Raw genomic sequence first — 21,239 nt, forward strand, 5'->3', positions numbered from 1 at the left:
TCCTGACATTGTTAGGGAATTATTTGTCCGCGAAGAATGTCAATAGATCGTTCAAACAATGCATCATCTTAGCGTTAATTGTATTAGATAAAATGCCTTATTCGAAGTTGCTAATCAAGTATCAGTTAAAACTACAGGCATGATTAATCTATGTGAATATAAAATAAACGTAAATTTGTGACGACGATATTCGATTATATAATCAAAAGAATGATTGAACTAACGCTTGAAACCGACACAAATCCCGAATTAATAATTATAACTCACAGAGCTCTAAAGCTATATGAAAAATATTGCCAAAAATCGCCGCGAAAGGTTGTAAACAAATATGTTATATTTGGTATGGTATGAGCGAATATGGAAATAAAGATAACCATGTATAACTATTTTAAGAAACACTCGAAATCGTCGTTAAGCCGGGTTATTCTGATTTCTTTCCTGATTTAACTCCTTCCGAACAAAAGAGCTAATGGATCTTTTGTTAAGAAGAATATTCTGAAAAACGTTTGCCCCGCAGGAGCCTAAACACTGGTTTCGAGATATATATGAATTTTATTACTTTTATATCAATTCTATCATTATATTCTCCTGATATTCGTTGGTGACCATATCATATTTATAATTACTGCATAGGAAAGTATTTGATATTATTTCTGTAAAACTTACATGTCCAATACGTTTGAGTGATGTTTCAAATAGTGAACATATTTCATATAGTAAATTAACATCTATGTTTCTTTGTAAATATCTCATGTGACTTCAATGATTTCAGACGTTTTAAGGTTAATACGGATAATATCAGCGTGAAAAATATCTTATGTCGAATTTATAATACCATCATTTCTGCTGAGTGCTTAAGCCGTAAGAAGATTATTTTCACTTATTCCCTAAACAGCAGGCACGTAGGGAAACCATACCCCTTGTTTTATTTCTGAACATTTCTCCGTTCCACTCCAAGCATGTAGCCATTAATCGTATTTAATCTATCATTTGAGTAAGTTAAAACTAGAAAACAGGCTGAGTTGTTCACAATTTGGAGTTTACGAAACATTCGACACGATAATAATAACGATAATTAATGTTTAACCAGTAAACGAATTCTTAAAAAAAAGAATTACGAAATGTAAACTTAAAAGGTGCATATTTGTAACAGACATTTGAGATTTCTTCAAATAAAATAAATGCATGTCCTTTCATACCTGTTAAAACACAGCAACCTTTTTTATACCAAATATATATATCACTAATCAAATTAATGTAAAAAACAACTGATAAAAATCAGTGACTTAATTATAAATGTGATCCCACGTTAAAACATCTATATGTAGTAACCTTAGGTTTTAATTTCGAAAACAAACCTTTTTACACTCATATCCTGGCATTCGTTGACAATTCTATTTAATAATTGTGTTGATCAGCTAAAAGCAGCTGTCTTCACTTAATAGCAGGTTAATTAGAAATGCTCTTGCAAAGGAGTGATACCTTCTTTACCAATATAGATGGTTCAGTCCATAGTACAATATTGCATATTACAAGTAAATACTTGCAGAGAATACATATTATAGAAAACATGAAAAAATACACATGATAAAATGCATGATAGAATACAATCATGATATAATACAAATGACAGATTACATGATATAATATATGATATAATACATATGATAGAATACATGATAGAAAACATTATAGAAAATACACCATAGAATACATATGATGTCTAATAATATGTTCTTTATATGGAATATTTAAAACCATGTTACTTTCATAACAATTTTTGGTAGTATTTCTGGTAGTAGGTTTAGCAATCAGAATCATATGTATTGCACTGTAAAACATTTATATGTTCCTTAATTTATTGATCAATGTTATCAGTAGAAACATCTCAGAAAATAAGGTTTATAGCAAATTTATTTCAAGTTAAATGTATTTATAAAACAAATAAATTCTGCACGACAACATGCGGCATGCTGGTGGGAAGTTGGTTAGCGGATTGATTGTAAATTAAATAGCAAAATAAAAGTTGTTTGTTTATTGTATAACATACGTTGCATCGTGAAAAGTCTTGAAAATTTTACTTTATATTTACAGACAATAGCAGTATACATTTATAAAAGGAAATGTATGACTAATTTCATAATACTTGACAGACGACATGTTACCTTTGGTTACTTTGTATCTAAATAAAAGATTACAAATCCAAATAGGCTTGGGTTCACATATACATTTATTAATAGTTCACTGTGTTATTATGTTGATAAACAAATAAATATAAATAATCACTGTATCCTCTTAAAATGTCTCAAACCATTATATCACTGTTCCTGCACTCTGTTTCACATTACACTATCACAGTCAACTAGAGTACCTAGTTAACAAGTCCAGCACACTGAAAACATACAAAATGTCACTAAATGCCTATTCACTTAATGTCTCATCTTTGCAGGGTTATCTCCCTCTAATTCACAATATATAATGTTAAAAACACATTAAATCATAATGATCAATAGTTCACATTTGATACTTATTATTAAGTGGTTCTAGTGGCTTAATCTTAACCCTTAACAATAATATCATTAAAAGTTACATTAAAATATATTACAGTTACATTACATACATACAATAAATAATCAATTAAAAGTTACAGCAATAACTTACACATAATAATACACAATTATAATATATAATGATGACTTACCAATTTGTGGAATTGTATGCTCTAAACAATATCAAACCATCTAATTAACTTTACTCCAATCAACAAACACTTCACTCACACAGTGACTGGGTGCTGCAAATTATCAAATAAAGAATGCATATTATTAAGAACAATGTGCATGACAGAAAGAGTTAAGTGAAGTTAAAAAGGAATGCTATTTCTGAACCATCTCAATTCTTTACTCAATTCTAAATACATGAAAATCATGAATTTACTTCTCAAATAAATATACACTGTTTACATGAAATACAGAAGTTATTGCCGAACAATAAACATTAAAATATACCATAATACTTATTCCAAATCCTTAAAACAAATAAAACAAATCATAAGCACAACTATTCTCTATTGAAAATACTTTTCAACTCCCGCAAAAATCATCAAACTTAACACATTTGGAGGGAAATACAAAGCGATCATCTGATTGGTTAAAAATACAATTAAAAATAATAATCCAAGGGAAGTAACTGGAATCAACCCAACTGTAATTAAAGCACGAAAAGATGACCCTGTTACAGACATATATGATAGATAATTATTGGATCGTTACTTTGTTACTATCATGTATCCATTTATACTAATTTTATCATGTTGAAATATATTAAGAATTTCTACACAAAAATGAATTATTTACATACGTTACAATACAGCATACAACAGAAATGTATTAAGAAATAATGTCCACATAAAGAATACTATATGAGACAGTTATTGGCGTTTAACATAGTTGTGACTAGATTATAGACATTATACAACGATAAGTCGTATTCATGTCGTCTGATGACGTTGCTCAACTGTTATAAACAAACAATAAACAATGACATATATATCACTATAGACAGTCGATAAAGTGTGTATGCTAAATTTTATTTTTAACCGTTCAATTGCCGTCTCAGTTTGACAAAATAAATGATACTTTCACAGTTTCTGGCTCAATTCAATAGTCATGCCAATGCAGTAAAACGATCGAGAATGGAATTAAAATGAAATGTATTAAAACTAAATGAACAAACAGTTAATTGTTACTACATTGGTTCAATGTCTTCAGAATTGACATCTGAGATAATTTCAGAAATGATTGATTTCAAAACAATTAATATTTGAATTAATTACAGTCAAAATTTCTCCTATAAAAGATTTTTACTGATATTATCATTGTTAAACTATATATATTTTGTAAATGTTTTCAGTAAAGGATAACTATTTGAATTATTTCATTTCAAGGATTTACTTTTGTAAATTGTTGCTTTACGGTATTGATTTAAACATATTTCATAAGATGTGCTAAAGTGTTTGTTTGTGTTTGCAATATTTATCTAAAATATTCAATACTAATAACACTATTTCAAACAATTTTCTTTTGAATGAATCAAATAAATATAAAATCTAACTACTTCAAGTTTTTAAATTATTTAGGGTTAGTTTATAGTGCAAGCAGACACATTCTTGTTTAATCACGAGTTGAGTTATTTTGCACCCGAAGGGGTTTGTTGAAAAGGTTAAAAACTGCACTGTTGGGAATCTTATACCGCTCTTTTATAAGATTCATTTATCTAAAACTTGTTAAAACAAAAGAATCGTAAAAGGTTTATCTACCTGGGGTTAGCAATACTTTTAATGAGTTATCAAATAGGAATATTAAAATCAATTACTTGCAATAAACCTACAATAAATCATTGTTTGGAATATTCCTTTTCATTTTCAGACGTTTCCTCCATTTAACTACCAAATATTGCAATAGTATTTTAGCACACTTATTGTAAACGCTTATTGAAATTTAATACTGCTAGTTTTATAGTTACATTTGCATAATGTTGCAGCTTTTTCAACTGACAACGAAAAATAAATGAATCATCCTTACTTTGCCTTGAAAGTAAGATGTTAAAACATGACCTACATTTGGTCATGCCAGAAATGTTTGAAATAACTAGCGACAAGCTTTCCCAATAATCCTCCTAAATGATTATAATATTTTCTTGAATTAATAGACATCTGGTGTATAGTAATTAGATTGTCCTTACTCTGCTAGGCCTTTATTCTTCCAATGAAGTAAGATAAGATCAAAATTATTATTTTAATATCATGTGTAATTATATTTTTAAAAAATCATATAAAAAAAAAAGTTAAATGTAACAGAGAGTATTCTTTTGCAAACTGGGACGGCAATATATCATTGTCTTAACAATGTCCGTTATAATGTTAAAATTACTGTACAACTTATACATATATTGATTTCTTATAGTTAATATCATGACCTAATTAATCCTGCTATTATCATACAATAATATCTGATGAATAGTATCTGCACGATAAAGCTATAAAACAGATTAATAAATATTGCGTAACTATACAAAAGCAGTATACTAACATGACATGTCTTTGTGATACTATCGTACAAATGACTAATTATGTTCTGATGTCATTGCAGTATTACCGATATTCTGTTTAAATACACTTCTGTCACACACCCGATCTCTCATTGGGCTGAGTGTATATCAAAAAGTTAATATCACTTAGTTAACAGAGAGACAGTCGTTCTTCTGGCACAATGAGTGTTTGTTTAAATGGCTGTGTAAAGTGGCAAAACGGCATGCTCTGGCCAATGATTATATTTCATAGAACTTTCTTTAGTTATTGAGGGGCAGGCGTTATTTTATCACTAACTAGTAATTATGTCACAGAACTACATTGAGGATTTTGACATGACGGGACTACACGCATTTCCCCGACCTTTGTGTACCATTTGATGTAGGCCTGACCCAGTAACTTGTGTGCAAATTTTCAGATCAATCCCTCATCCGTATTTCCAGAATAATAATTTTTATTGCAAAAATGACCCCAAAAAATGAAAAGCGTTGCAACGCTTTTCACACAAACCGGGATAAGAATAGCACTTACTGTCGATTTTCAATTTAATTCTAAGTATATGCCTTTATTACCTTTGCAGATATTTCCATGGCAAGTGCATCATTTCACCTATATACATTTTTCATGTTTTTAAGCCTTTTACACCAATGCAGCTTCTTCAATGATTTTACTACGTTGAATGTGCTGGTTATAATAGTTTGTTAATATTATGCTAATTTACATTTAGGTTAGACGTAAAAGCAGTGAGACTTTATCACGAATTGAGTTAATCAATAATGCTAAGATGATTTATTTATCAAGATGCAAATACTTAAACGAAGATAATGCATGCTGCGTTTCATATCATCGGGTTTGTATCTGAATAGATCCCCTTTGTATTCATAGCAGGTATAAAACTGTATTCAAATGTGTCACATGCGCTAAAAGCAGTTACTACTGTTTTGTGTATAAATACAGACTCGGATAATGGTTTAAATTATAAATCCATTTGTGAAATTTAACTTTGATTAATGGTTATATACATGTTGTTAAAATCTTTTTATATCATTTAAAAAAAAAATCAAACAACCATTCAATCTCCATTAAATTAACATATGCTTACTCTTGCCGTTTTAAGCGTTCTTTAGGGATTCTGTTATTTTCTACTTTACTGTGCATATCGATAAACTTGGAGATAACTATGTCGTAAAATATGTTGCATGGGACAGTTATTGAGTTTCAACATTGTTTTGACAAGATTATAGATGAAACACAACAATAAGTCATGATTATGTGAACGTTATAAAAGGTCAGTCATAAATTCATGTGACAAACATTGTTAACATTTATAATATGATCTTCTTCATCGATTATCAAAATAAATCAAAGTTTATGGTATGCTCTTAAAGATCACATTTTTATTGTCTAAAAGTCGGATCTGATTGTGAAAAGTCGTCAACAAGAATGTTCTTTAATATCTAATTGAACATAAGCCATTTATTTCGTTTAAAAAATGCCACATTTGAATAATTATTTAAGTTATACAGTAAAATCCATACATTAATAAAAAGATTTCTGTAAAGTTGCTATTAAAGCTACATTAAATAAATATGTTAAAATATTTTTGCCGTCGGCCTAAAAACCAAGCATTCTACAGTTTCATTAACCTTTTTAACAGTATAGTTTTAAATCTCATCAAATATTGTTCATAAATTAGGATTTTAAATGGAAAACCCCAAGGTAACACTAAAGTTCGTATACGAATTTTAACATGCAAATGAAGACTATATAATCAGCTCGTGTATGCGCTACGTCACGGTGTTATAGTTGCTATCCGGAACACAGCAAACAAAAGATTTTCTTGTGCAAACACACTTTTACCGTTTAAGCTTCACGGTGCACTAGGCCTGTGGTTCAGAAAAAATATTCATCTCATAAAAAGGATTAAATTTGTATGAAAATATCCGTTACAATGTGGAAATATACCGTTAAATTAGGACTGCTACTTATAGTCATGTTTGTTGATTTAATATTGATGTACGGATGATCTGAAGGCGGAGTTTCTCATGCAAGCAGAAATTGTACTTCCGAATTCACCACAAAGAGGTTGCACATTTGTATGCTTATTTTCTGGACACCAAAATAAGATCTGGAGTCGATATGAAACCCAATTTATTAATGAAATGTCGCTATTTCTTTTTGTTATGAAATTTATTTATTGTAACTTTAAACTATTTGAATGCAACGAAATGTTATTCACTAAATTGTTTTCAGGGAAACTATGAATTTAAATATCGGGCATAAGTATAATTTCAATTTACTAAATCACGGACAAAGCTGTTTTCATTTTTAAATATCTTACAATATAACTTAAGCGATATTCTCACCTTGTCTCTGGAATTTAAAATAAAAAAATGAATCGATCTTTTTACTCTATTTTATTATCTTCTAATTTTTATTTTAACAAAAATAAATATAATTTAATCATTACATGCAGTAATGTACAAAGTTTTAACGCTTTCTGTTATTATATTTAAATACGCACGTTTCCAACACACACATTAAATAACGAAACCGTTTACTATATATTGTGTACATGTAAACAAAGGCATCCTTCATTAATTTGTCTTTGTGTAGAATTTCCCGATTGATTTAGGCAATTATCGGCCCATGAAAAAAGTGCCAATGTATCGTTAACATAATCCGTCGTTTTGTCAAAGCAGAATCTTTGCATATAATGAATATTGATCTCTTGAAGGAGAGACAGAGTGAAATGATGATTAGGTAAATGTTTCTTTTTCCTCCATAAAGATTGTTATTTCTTATTGCATTATATTTCACGTTTTAATTTTTAAGACTAAAAAGACATCACTACTATGCTATCATACAAAAGCGCAATATAATTGAAATATTACAGTTCATACTAGAAAATTAAAAAAAAATGTATCGATGTATTATATCAGAAAATCAAGGCGCAGCTCCTGGATCTATTTTATCTCAAAAATAAGGGAACGAGTATTGAATAAAATGCGACTCCTTTGTAATCTTATTGAACATATGTACTCTAACAAAAAAAAGGAAATATATATAATATATATGCTTCTTTTATTCTTCGAGTAGTACACAGAGTTTGTTTACCCATTCTGTTTTTTATATAAAAATCTGGAAAAAAAGATGATCAATCGGAAGCATTTAAACCAACAAAATCTAGAACAAGTTGTTTCACAAAGTCAATTAAAATGGGCTATTCTTTATAAGTTTTGTTGAATTCTGTCTTAACCGGTGCTAGGGAACGCGGACAGTAGCTTGCACCTGAACATGCCCTGTCAAACCGATCCTGTAGCATTTAAATTTTGCGTTCTTTAGAAACCATTTTTTATGAAAAAAGTAATCACAAGAACAGGCCAAGCTTACCCTAGGGTAGTGATTCATATGACTTAAGAATACCACTATCCAATTATAGTAATATATTGAAGCTCTGTGCACTGAAGATTCTGAGGATAAAATGTGTAAAGATTTCATTTTTATTTTAAGTTTAGCCTTTGTCACTCTGTTACTAGTAATGCATCAGACTGAAACCATGTATAAAACTTTTATAGAAGATTACCCGTTGCAATTGGTCATTTCACAATCTATTGGGTACTTTGCAACAAATGTCGGACGACACAAAACAGAAATAATGATTTCTTAAAAAACTCACATGAGCATTTTGTTAGATGAAAACTGATAGAAGTCAGCATATATATTCTTCGATAATCTGTCCGCCAATTATAATTGAAATTACGGTACGATAAAAACACAACTACTGAATAATGGTGCGCCCTTTTGTCATATTGTGCCTTATATGCATTCATAAGAATGCGACACGTGTTCTCTTTCTTGGGTACCATACGCCACTTTTCATGGAATGGCACTGAAGGTTCCATTTTAACCGCCGTATGAACACATCTGCGAATGTTTCTAAATTCAAAAAATCACTATTTTCGTGTTTAAATGTAGAATTCTGCTTAAGCCGGTGCTAGAGGGCTTCGACGGTAACTTGCATTTCCCATTACCGTTCATTAACAGGCTTAATCACGCCGAGTCTGCAACATTTTTAATTTGGTCGTTTTGGGCGTTCTTTAGGGATTCTGTTTTTTATGATTTTTAAATGACACTTTCACTCTATTTTATCTAGTGTGTAACAAAACTTCCATTGCCTAGTGCTTGATTACATGTTTCATCTATCCAGCTAGCTTATAGGACGTTGGTGGTTCTATAATGCAGAGAGGGGTACCTGAGGACGTTTTCGTCAGGAAAGCTGGGAAGTTGCCAAATGACCTCCTCAGTGTTTGTACGACGTAAAACAAAAATTCTTGGATGCATTGCAAATGAACCAAATGAACAAATACATAATGAAACGTACCATTTTGTTAACCTTAATTGCAGAAAAGTATACTTATATCTTTTTATTTTTTATGTAAATATCTAAGGAAAAGTTGTGTCTGTTATAAATCGATCAATACATTAATCAATCAATCAGTTACAAAAATATATATCAACTAGTAATGTTTCTTCCTTCCAGTTACTGTAAAGCTTTTAACCTTGTATGTGGTAACAGAACATTTTGTTTGTTTTAAATAATTCAAAATATTCTGCATTTACAGCGAGGGAATGTAAGCTTTGATCTAATTATACTTCCTTGGCTGTGATAATTGTTGCTTTTGTTATGTTTTATTCATGTAGTAATACGGTTACTATGCTTCTAATAAATCAACACAATTCTCCGCTATCCTGAACAAACCTTGCGTAGATCTCTTGTTGAAGCTGAAATCTAACAGCATTGTTTAAAATGTCACAAACATATTGTATTTTGTAAAAAATGACTTGACATATTCTCAATCCAAATAAGAATACTTTCATAATGTTCATACAAGAAGCTATTAAATTCAATGCACCAATGTGTTAAACATTTGACATATCAACTCTGTTTTAATACAAAATACATTACCAATGAATCAATTAATTAGAAAAATAAAGCATTTATGGCAACAGCTAGATAGCGCAACACAAAAATATTAAATTTATGGAACGCAAAATGTTGTATTTGAATGTGCGCTAATAGCGAAGCTTGGCTAAACTAAAAACAAAACAACAACAATAAAACTTTGAATGAACACTCATTAAAAATCTTCTGGGAAATTCAATCGCTAAAAGTGAACACATTGTTTTTTCCTGAGGTTTCACACAATAAAATAAAAACAGTTCTTGTAAAACAGTAACAAAAAGTGTCAAGATATGTAAATAATAAGGAAGAAATACGTAAAGTACATTCTTAGTACGATATTATTTATGTACGGGAAGTTGTTTAGTTTAAATCTAATGTTTGTCTGATTTTTTTTATATTATTATGCTGCAGCAATTTTACTATATTGCAAATAACCCAAAAGTATGTTGTTCATTACACCCTATAGTGTTACAATTGGACAAACAGACGTTCTGTATGCTAATTGTTATTTATTGCTCTCCGTATAAAGTTCGATATTGGTTTTTTGAGTGTAACAGCATTGCTATAAATGTTCAGAAACTATATTTCCTTTCAGAACTTTTTCAGCCGTTCTAGCGAATACATCAAATGGATTCATTTTAGCACTCTTTTCAGAGAAATAAGGAAGTTTAATTAACATGTGAGTAACTAGTTTTATAGCTATGAAATTTAATAATCTATTTATGCATTATTATTCTACATATCTTTAGTTAAATGACAATCGCATGTATAGTCTGTCTTTTATTTAAAAATAAACATTGATTAATTCATTTCTTTTCATAATATTAAAATTTATATGAAATAATTTATTGTCTGGTCAAGTAATGGATGATCGACTTTTCCGAAGGAAAATATATGAAGATGTTTATACCATATAACATATATTTTCCTTCGGAAAAGTCGATCATCCATTACTTGACCAGACAATATATGTTATATGGTATAAACATCTTCATAAAAGGAGGTACATTGGTGGTATACATTTCGCGATACTATTAGATATAATTATTTCTCATAATTAGACTACATAATTTTGTGGAAATTGGTATGTCTTTATGGTTTGGATATTCGGATACACATTTGATATATACTTTTATATTGTGATCATTTTATTTGGTGACATCGACATGTTATTTACAGAAAAACCAGAGTTACAATATAAACTATATAGAATTTAACACAACTGATGATAGTTTTAGGTTGCTACTTACTTTAAAAAAAGCCTTCATTCAGAATAGAATATTCACAATTTTAGTTTGTCCATTCAAAGTGTTAGAAGTATCGAAATAAAAGGAAAATATATGGAAATATTCAGAAATTAATGGAATTTATTTAAAAGTCTATGATTGATAATTTAGAAGATGGGTACCTATATAAATGTTTTACGTTCGTTCATTGTTTTACTATTTGTGTAAGATAACAATAAAATGACAATACCATTAGAGAGCAATATACTGTAATGCATACTTAATGTAATGAATTATTCATCTCCCAGACATTCTTTTATATGTTAGTATAATGTATTAAAAGTTTACGATATTTACATCATACAATATTGAATATTCACGGCATGATTGTCTTTAGAAATGTCTTAAATGTGTTTAATTATGTTCTAATAATGTTTTAGAGCATGTTAGATGCTATACAGTTGGGTAAAGTAGCGCTGAATGTACGGTAATGTGACGTAAAGGTACCAAATTGTAAACAAAGCAGTATTTTGAGGTCAATACAAAATACTATTATAACTACAAAGCAAAAAGGGGCAAAGATAGTTGATATTTTGAACATCATATGAGGTTGACATCTTGCAATAACAAATTCGATAAAATAGAGAAATACAGAATCCCTTAAGAAAGCCCAACATGACACAATTGAAAATGTTGCAGGCTCGGTTTGATTGAGCCTGTTCATGGACGGTACTGGAAAGTGCAAGTTACCGTCCACACCCCCTAGCACCGGCTTAAGCAGAATTCAACATTTAAACACTAAAATGGTGAAATTTTGAATTTAGAACATCTGTAGATGTGTTCATACGGCGGTTTTCACTTTTTTTATCTAAAATCAGTGTATAAAGCAATTTGTTCTCGGATTCTATGAAAATTAAAGCATATATAAGCATTCAAGGCATTTAACATAAAACATATAAGAGTTTTGTCATTTAAAAAATATCTTTTGCACATTTGTCAATCCTTGTCAGAATACTATTTATGTTTCTTATTTCTATACAAATTTGTTTTACTATTTTAGTAGCATCTGTATACAAATGAAAAGTATTCTTTTGAACGTATTTTAAGAAAGATACCTGAAAGTAATTGATGTTCAAATGAAGATGAAAATAGAACTTAGTGCATTTATTTCTTAACGTCCAGCCTATAAACGGATAGTTTACTATATTCGCAGAATTATGTAAGTCCAAATTATATAATAATAGCACATGATCTATAAATATCACAATTTGTAATAATAACTGGTCTAATTATAGCAAGTAATTTAAAATATATTTCTCCTTATAGTATTTCTCGGACATAAAAAGAAATCTTATATGACACATTTACATTGATATATAAGTAAGACCGCTTTATAACTAGATATGGCTTAGCTTAAGGTCAATGCAATTATCTCTTCAACAATCGTACACATATTTAACTGTCATGAACAGATCTAAATGAAGGACTCGTTTTAATGCCACTCCATGGCCTGAGTGACGGACATTATTTAACGTATTAAGTACTTTTATTACATCCTAAGAAAAAAAAAAACAGAAATAAAACTGTTTTATATACAAGTTTAATTTTGAATCTACTAACATACCTTATACATGTAGTTCCTTATATATATAAATTACGACCGGTAAAAATTAGATATTCCCACATGACACTTCACAATAAAATTAGAATACATCATAATTTCCGAGAAACATTAGCAATGCAAATAATTCATGAAAACGATTTTTTTTATCTTAGCCAAAACAATTTACATATAAAAATAGATTTTGTCGGTGCTCATTATTAAGTTTTAACTGACATACATCGGTCAGATTTGCTTATACATTATATATTTTAGTTCGATTGTGATGTGAGCTATAACCTTATAGAAACACTCTCGACCAACCAGTAATAATCAATTAGTGTAATGTTTCTAGCTCAAGGAAATAACGGGTTGAACCCACGCTGCCTTCAATCCGACGCGTTAAGCACTCGGCCAATTTGTAAGAAAAAAGGTTCTTGAAATAGAAAAAAAGAATCTCTAAAGAAAGTCCAACACGGCAAAACTGAAAATGTCGCAGGGTCGGTTGATAATCGACATGCCTGAAATTTAAACTAAAATCGTTAATAGCCTACTGTTTAAATTTGGCGTATAACTACATTCAACAGTTGGAATATTTGATTAAGAACAGTAAAAGTGTCTCTAATATATTATTAGTAGTATAAAATCATAAATATTTGAAAACTGTTTCTAATTTTAGAAATAACCACAGACACTTGTTGGCTTTTTGTGTCAAAATGTTGTGTGGCAGTTGTAAAAAGTTGTCCCGTTCTTAACTTCAGTGTTGTTATATTTTTCTGGTCCTTCGGATCATTGATGCCAGCACTATTAAGTGTTGAGAATTTAGTAACGCTCAAGTCGGTGCTTGTTATTACGATGTGTTATGGGCTATTTGGTGACACATGAAACTATTATCTAAATACACTTATTGAAATATTATGAGCTTTTTGCTTTATTGAACGTCTATAATATAACCTGACATGTCATTGGAAACTTCTAAGGTATGTTCCTATTATTCCCATTAATTCTTACTTCCTTCCGACCTATCAGAATTTCAAAAAGGTTACCAATGCTTGAAGTGTAACAATTGTTTTCAAGAGTAATCAATAAACATGTAATGGATACCAATTAATAATACATAAACCTGTTTCATTGAAATTAAACAAGTTTTATATTACAATAATTATGAGATTGTGAAATTATTAATGAACTTGTCAAGTTTTGCTACAAAACATTTTAGTTTATCTATGCTCTTGATAATCTTGAATGGATTTGAACTGAAATAATTGCGGGGTTGCGTTTATTGAACGACTCCTTTCCTTGTTGATCTTGTTAATCATATGTTTTACTAAGGTAAAACTAAAACTAAGGTATTTAGATGACGAATTTCACGACTAACTCACTGATGGGAAAGGTAACTAATTAAATAACTAGCTCAATTAAAAAGTTTTGAATTAGAAGAAGATGACATAATTAAAGATTTTCTAGTTCCAGCCAGAAACATGCTCAATCAAACCAAACCTGTAACATTGTCAATTTTAGAAACCTTTAATCTTAAGGACTGGAACCGAATAATTACTGATGAGTATATATAGAAGTAGCTGTTATTTTAATAGGCGGTCTGTATTTAGAGAATATTGATAATTTTATTCCTTGCTTTTGGCAGCTGTGCTCCGTCAACTTGAATCTTTATATATATTTTTTTTATTTTCATGTTTTGATATTCAGCATTGTTATTCAAAAAAAAATCTATTATTTCCTGTCAGTTAAAAAATATGTTATTTTAAAGAAATTTGATATATCATCACAAATTAACAGTAACATCTTAAGCATAATAACAATGTATATGCAATAGGGTTAGACTATAAGTTATGCCAACAATACTTAGTGTACGTCGATAATTCCGTTTGTAAAAGTTACCCAGTAAAATCAAAATACATGTAGATTTATAGGGGTATTCTATAGCTATTCAGAATAAGATCTGTGTACGACAATTTACTAATGCTTTACATGGTCCTAATATATGATAACAAGACGGAGATCAGAATCCCTCAAGAACTCCAAAAGCTTAACCAATTTTGTTAAAAAAATGTTGGGGACACCTAGCTCTTTTCTGATTTCCGTAATCTGCCCCAGAAATCGTTTAGTACATGTATACTTTTTCATGTCACTTCAAAATCTGATTTCTTTAAAACAGGTGTGAACAATATTCTTTGTCAATTATATCTAACAAGCATTTAATATTTATGTTGAAAAATCAACATTAATTTTGGTAGTTTCTATAGAAACTCTAGAAAGAGTTCGTTGGAGCACATTTATGTTCCTCCTTGTTTCTTTTATCATAATCCTACTACCCATTCTAAATGCGCACCAAAACTTTGTTATTACGATATGACATCATTTGACTTATGCTACGCCATTTATCAGGTCGCCCTTAAAACAGCGATAAAACATATGTTTTGTTTAAATATCTGGAAAAAAAGTGATCACTCGGAAGCATTAAAAACAGCAAAATACATGGAAATTGCAGACAAGGTAAATCTTGGAACGCCCACACAGAGAATAGATCTCCTTCAACAATCGGTCAACACATTTTAATATTAACACTGTCACAAGGAATTCTGTGGTGGTAGAAGTTATGCCCGGGACAAACACAGAACCGGTCGTATATCAATTATTATCGACAGTAAAGTGACGTTAGTTAAAAATGCCGTAGAAACTAACCGTCTGATAAATGTGTGTAACATCGCAGGTCTATGTGATATTTATTCGCTGACAGGACAGCACATAGAATGAATACTGACAGAAACATCATGCATGACTAGAGTCTAACTTAGATTCCAAAATTGTTGACTACCAACCAAAGGATGAAACGAGAGAGGCTTCAGAACGTTTTAACGATCTTGTCAGAGAGGTGACGGATTTCTAGAATTATCATGACACACGAATCATTGTTTAACTACTTTGAACCAGAAGCAAAGCTGCAGAGTTTTGCTTCAGTGACCGTATGAAATTGCTCGTCAGCACCACCACAGAAGGCAAGTGATAAGAATATGTTTATATCCTTCATAGGCTGCATTTGATTAACGCTGTTACGACAGGAGTAACGGTTAATGCCAAATGCTACTGAATTTATCAAACATCATCCATAAACAAGTTTAACCAACTGGTTTGTTTATTTTCAAATAGTTATATGAACAGTTAAAACCGTCAATATTAATCAATGATGAATGATTATAGAAGTTTATTAGAGAGTCGTATTGCTTATCGTTAGGAGATATACGAAAATGTGTCCAGAAATGAAGAGAACATATTGAACATATACATACACAGGACAAGACTGCATCTACAATGCTGGAAATTGGTGTGATGGGTATCAGTTTACTTAAACACCATCCTCACTCTCCTGTTATGTCACTTGTTGTTTTTTTAAACAATGACATCGACCTGATCCGGTGAAGAATTAGAGAAAATTTGCGCACAAGTTCAGATCGGGTTTCTTTAAAAATAACAATAATAAAAAAAAGAAATGAGCTGCGTCATGACAAAACCAACAAAATGGGTTTGCGGACCAGCATGGATCCAGACCAGCCTGTGCATCCGCGCAGTCAGGATCAGGATCCATGCTGTTCGCTTACAAACCCTATAACAAGTAGAGAAACTGATAGCGAACAACATGGATCCTGATCAGACTGCGCGGATGCGCAGGCTGGTCTGGATCCATGCTGGTCGCAAACCCGTTATGTTGGTTTTGTCGTAACGCGGCTCAAATGTTGTAATGAAATAATAAAAAATTATTAAAATATTATTTGATATTGTATTATTACACGGAAATTGAAATATAAATATCCCGTATAATCCGATACTAGTAACTCATAAAATTATAATAAAGACTTTAATCTGTTTAATCTTCAGATCTATAAAAATGTCAATATATCACCCTAGAGCACTGTTATGACAGTATTGTCTCATAAATATATATTAACGTAGTACTTCCAATTAATGCTCTAAAAAGAAGTGTCTCAGATCAGTCAGATAAGTCTGATGGGCAGTAATTTTCTATGGTGTGTTAATAAGCACTTCAACAGATACAATTTTTCTATATGAAAAGTAGACATATGTTTTTTTGATAATCATTGGTGCTAAAAACCATTACATTGTTATATCTTATATCTTTAAAACTAGTATTGAATTATATGTAAACTTTTATTCCATATAGTTAAACAGTAGCTTGTTTTAAGTGCTGTCTAGTTTGTTTTCATAACAAAGCAAAGTTTGACTCTTATTTAAGCTGATGGTATTATAAAACATGTACCATCCATGTCCACAGTAAAATACGACAATATCCAATTGTTAGAAAGATCATATATTGATGTGTTCTTATCACGAAGTTTCACAAACAATGTCACTATTAGGGTAAGTGAATGATGCGGGATATAAGTATCACGCACATTATTCCGAAAAACGAAACAGCATACATACTTATATTGAGGTCACGTGAACCATTTTCACATGAATATATGATATAGATATATAGCAACGCGCTCAAAATATTTTTAAAAAATCACAAGAGACTTAATTTAATCAATTCGTTACAGGATATTTAAGTAAAACATACAACATTATCTTCGACCTTCCGAAATAGACTCTTTAATATTGACAGTGTTTTAATAATTATTCGGGTCATTCATGGTCATAGGGATATTGTTCATGTCATTATTAAGCAGCATGTGTGTTTGACTTCTTGCAAATTCGACTAGTAACACAACAAATTTAATCTACAAAAAAATAAGTGTAATATTTGGTCTCTGTAGAAATTATTATTACTTTCAAAGAAAAAAACGTGACTCCTCGTCTGATGGTGTATGACAGATCTGTCTATGTTAAAAATATCCTTGCACATTTGGTTTTTTATCCCAGACTGTAATATACTTTCCTTATTTAAATGAATAGCTTTGTTCATTCAAGAATTGTCATTTTAAAATTTTGCCATGTTGGGCTTTCTTTGGAGATTTGATTTCTATTTTCTCTATTTTATCACCTTTCTTTCCTTTTAGAGAAAACTATTTCCGGTATCTCACCAAATATTTAAAGGAAGAAACCTAGATTATAATTAATATTGAAATGAAAGTGAAAGTAACGATTGGAAGTTGAACCATGTTAATATCACAGTTATATGTCAATCACGATTATGTAATAACATATTACAATGTCTATAAATATCACAATATCTCTGTATGTTAGGTCTAATTATGACAGGTTATCTCAAATATATATCTTCCAATAGTATTCCTCGGCGATCTTTATTAAGAATTCCTATATCAGATATCTTTCTTATTATAAAAGGCACTGTATATTCGTTTTCTAAACTAGGGTCAATCGATTAAACAAATTCTACTTAAACCCTTCGTGTACACAGATGTCAACGAAATAGCCATTTTGTTTAGCGCGAAATGTTACTTTATTTATTCATAAGTTATTAAACTTTTACTTGTATTATGGCATTTTAATAAATGATGTTTTAATTGTGTAAATACATAACATTAGTAAAAGAATTATACTTCGATTTTTGAAATTCAATGCAAGTTGAATTAAATTAAAACAGATTAAATGATATTTAGAAACATACTTCTCATATCAAAGTTTATTTTAATTTGGATGGTAGATAATCAACAAAAGATTTTCAAACTAACGGTCGAACCATATTTTCAAGATCGTGCCGTTGATGCTGTTTACTATGTTGTCGATAACAATGCGAAGTTTGAAATATAAGATCATCCGTGTGATAAAATATAGCCAGGTCATTTTTATTTCTATACTTTGATCAGACCTCAGCGTTGAACTTACCAAAGGAAACCTGTGATGAAAAATTGTTCTTCCGCATAAATGATTCTTGTTATTTGCTGACAGAGACGTGTTTTCTATATTAACGATCCGGGAAAATTTAACCTGTAATACCTAGATATGAAGTTAGAATTGCTATATTTTCATAACACCCTTGCCCATGATGTGTCTAAAAATTCACATCCGGCATTAAAAAGTAATCTGGTTTTGAGTTTCAATTTTATGTTTAAGCATTCATTTTCGGTATTTATTGGCTTGAATCATTGATTTACGGAACAGATCAATTTCTTCACATTTTTTCAAAACTTTGGAAAACGAATAGTAAAATAGTTTCTTGTCTAAAGTTGCTTAATGTCTACACAGAGTCAGTTAATTTACAATCAGAAATACATGTTTTTCATTTTATTCACCGTAAAGAAATTCATGTATTTCAAAATTAATTTTTGTAAACAAAGAAATATTGTGTCAAATGACAATAAATCTACGAAAACATTGCAATATTGTTGTGTATATTCAGATTAAATAAATGTTCAATTCGGACCGTGCACTTTTCGGTTGAATTATATCATTTCATTCTACAAAAATATTCTAAACAATACCTGTTATTAATTTATTGGATTATCTACGTTGAATTCGTCAAAAGAATGGAATATATTACTAATAGTGAATACTTTTTATAATTTCATATAAATCGATGTGTAGTTTTTCTTCTTCTGACAATTTACACACACTTACATTCACCACAAGTTGCTTTGTTTGTTTTTGAACGGTTACATGTATAAAGACATGTAACTTATTATTGCCAACGTTCTTGGACAATTGGTAAACATCTTCAAATTAATCAAAACACACTTTATTTACAATACAACCAGTCTGAAATAATATATATATATCTATCATGTGTAGGTAAAGTTTATCATTTAGATAAATTCTTTTCATTTTTTTTTTAAATAACAGACATGATTGTACTGATCTATCTTTGTTTTAAAATAATTAACTTGTCAAAACCATTAACCGATAAACAAGAAATTGATACCAATTAATAATACATAAACCGTTTTTAATGAAAGTAAACACGTTTCATATTACTATAATTAACAGATTATTCCTGAACTTGTCAAGTTATTGATGCGTGCCTAGAAATTCAAAACCATTTTTATTATCAATGTTTATGAGGCTTTCGAAATGATTTGACGTAAAAGTAACAAAATATTTAGGTAACATAGCTTTATGTTTAACTCATCCGCATAACAACGACCACGTCGCAAATTTCACTATGAATTGACGTTAAAATAACTATGTAAATCGTTTTTTTCAAGTCATATAAGTGTGTTATATCATTATCTTAATTATAAATACCTTAAATGGCAAGGGGTAGTTAATATTGAAATATTTTAATAGAAAGCATGTATTACGTAAATATTGAAATATTTTAATGGAAAGCATGTATTACGTCAAAGTCAACTGGTATAAAAGTTCTAATCTGAATCTGAAACTGCATGTGACCATTTAAACAAGTAGGTCATTAAATTAAAATGTGGGTCTACTGATTTAAGAATGCATTGGCGTATTAAAGTGTGTACTTATTTAAATTCCAAGGATGTAGCTCAGAACAAAATTAAAATTTACCAAAGCTATATTAGTAGAAGTTAACGAGAGTTTGGTTCATACCAAATATCGATCTAAGCTCTCTCCCATGCACATTTGGAGCAGATGGATGTTTTTCTTTCGGTTACCATGGGTTTTGCATGGAATTAAATCGTTTCAAAATGTTTGAAAGAACGTTGTGCTTAGAATATTACTGCCATTGTTTATTTAAATGTTAGTTTACGGAGTAGGGAGGGAATTTGTTGAATTTTTGACTCAACGATGCTCGAAGCAGACATGGCGATAGAAAATCTTACTCTGAACACATTTTTATTGTGCTAGTTAAAGTGTTCTTATAGAAAGAAATATTTTCTATGAAATGTTATTAAGTGGATGACCCAAAATGCGAAGATATAATCTATTGTTTTGGACTTGTTGTAAATAAACGAATTGAAAGATACCAGAAAGCAGAAGAAAAAAAGCAATCTGGAATTACAAAAATAATCAAATAGAGTGCCTTAACTTAGAAGTCTGACTACATTATTTATTGAGAGAAAGAAAAACGTGCATCTTTAATATTGGGTGAGGAAAAAGATCATTATACAAGTAAAGGCATGATCATATTGAATAAATGGGATAATGTTATTGATTTATTAGAATAACAACGCACTAGGTGAGCTATTTAATGAGCACGAATCTTGCACATTAATGGTACATAACCTGATTATAAACGGGGATGTGTCTGAGTTAAAAATTATATCAACTGTGAGTGCATGCATATGACAGTATATTGTTTATGTTCAATGTAGCAGTATTGTAACCTTGAAGTTCAAATGAGTGATTGATTCATTTGAACGGTAAACAACGCAGTATGATGAAAGCGGGGAATGTTTCTGATACACTTAACAGTGGCTGTTACATTTATTTATGGTGAAAAATATAATTCGG

The 21,239-nt window shown here is 30.0% G+C and overlaps 1 protein-coding gene and 1 long non-coding RNA gene across 3 annotated transcripts in view; one reads left to right on the plus strand and one right to left on the minus strand.

Moving 5' to 3' along the window:
- Positions 1 to 2,164: 2,164 nt before the first annotated feature.
- On the minus strand, positions 2,165 to 3,168 carry LOC132734927 (uncharacterized). 2 transcript variants are annotated; one of them, XR_009626386.1, is made up of 3 exons: positions 3,081 to 3,168; positions 2,702 to 2,794; positions 2,165 to 2,392 (listed from the first exon to the last, which is right to left on the minus strand). It is a non-coding gene; the product is annotated as an uncharacterized LOC132734927 (long non-coding RNA). The 2 variants fall into 2 exon arrangements; XR_009626385.1 differs by having other exon boundaries at positions 3,009 to 3,137.
- Positions 3,169 to 10,659: 7,491 nt separating this feature from the next.
- LOC132734926 (GTP-binding protein Di-Ras2-like) overlaps positions 10,660 to 21,239 on the plus strand; it is a 33,977-nt gene continuing 23,397 nt past the window's right edge. Inside the window, exon 1 of the mRNA XM_060721809.1 lies at positions 10,660 to 10,734. The gene's annotated coding sequence lies outside the window, so the exon portion shown is untranslated. The remainder of the gene's footprint in view (positions 10,735 to 21,239) is intronic.

The sequence above is a fragment of the Ruditapes philippinarum genome, unplaced genomic scaffold, assembly GCF_026571515.1.
Source record: "Ruditapes philippinarum isolate M1 unplaced genomic scaffold, ASM2657151v2 ctg1329_1_1_1_1, whole genome shotgun sequence".
Lineage (NCBI taxonomy): Eukaryota > Metazoa > Mollusca > Bivalvia > Venerida > Veneridae > Ruditapes > Ruditapes philippinarum.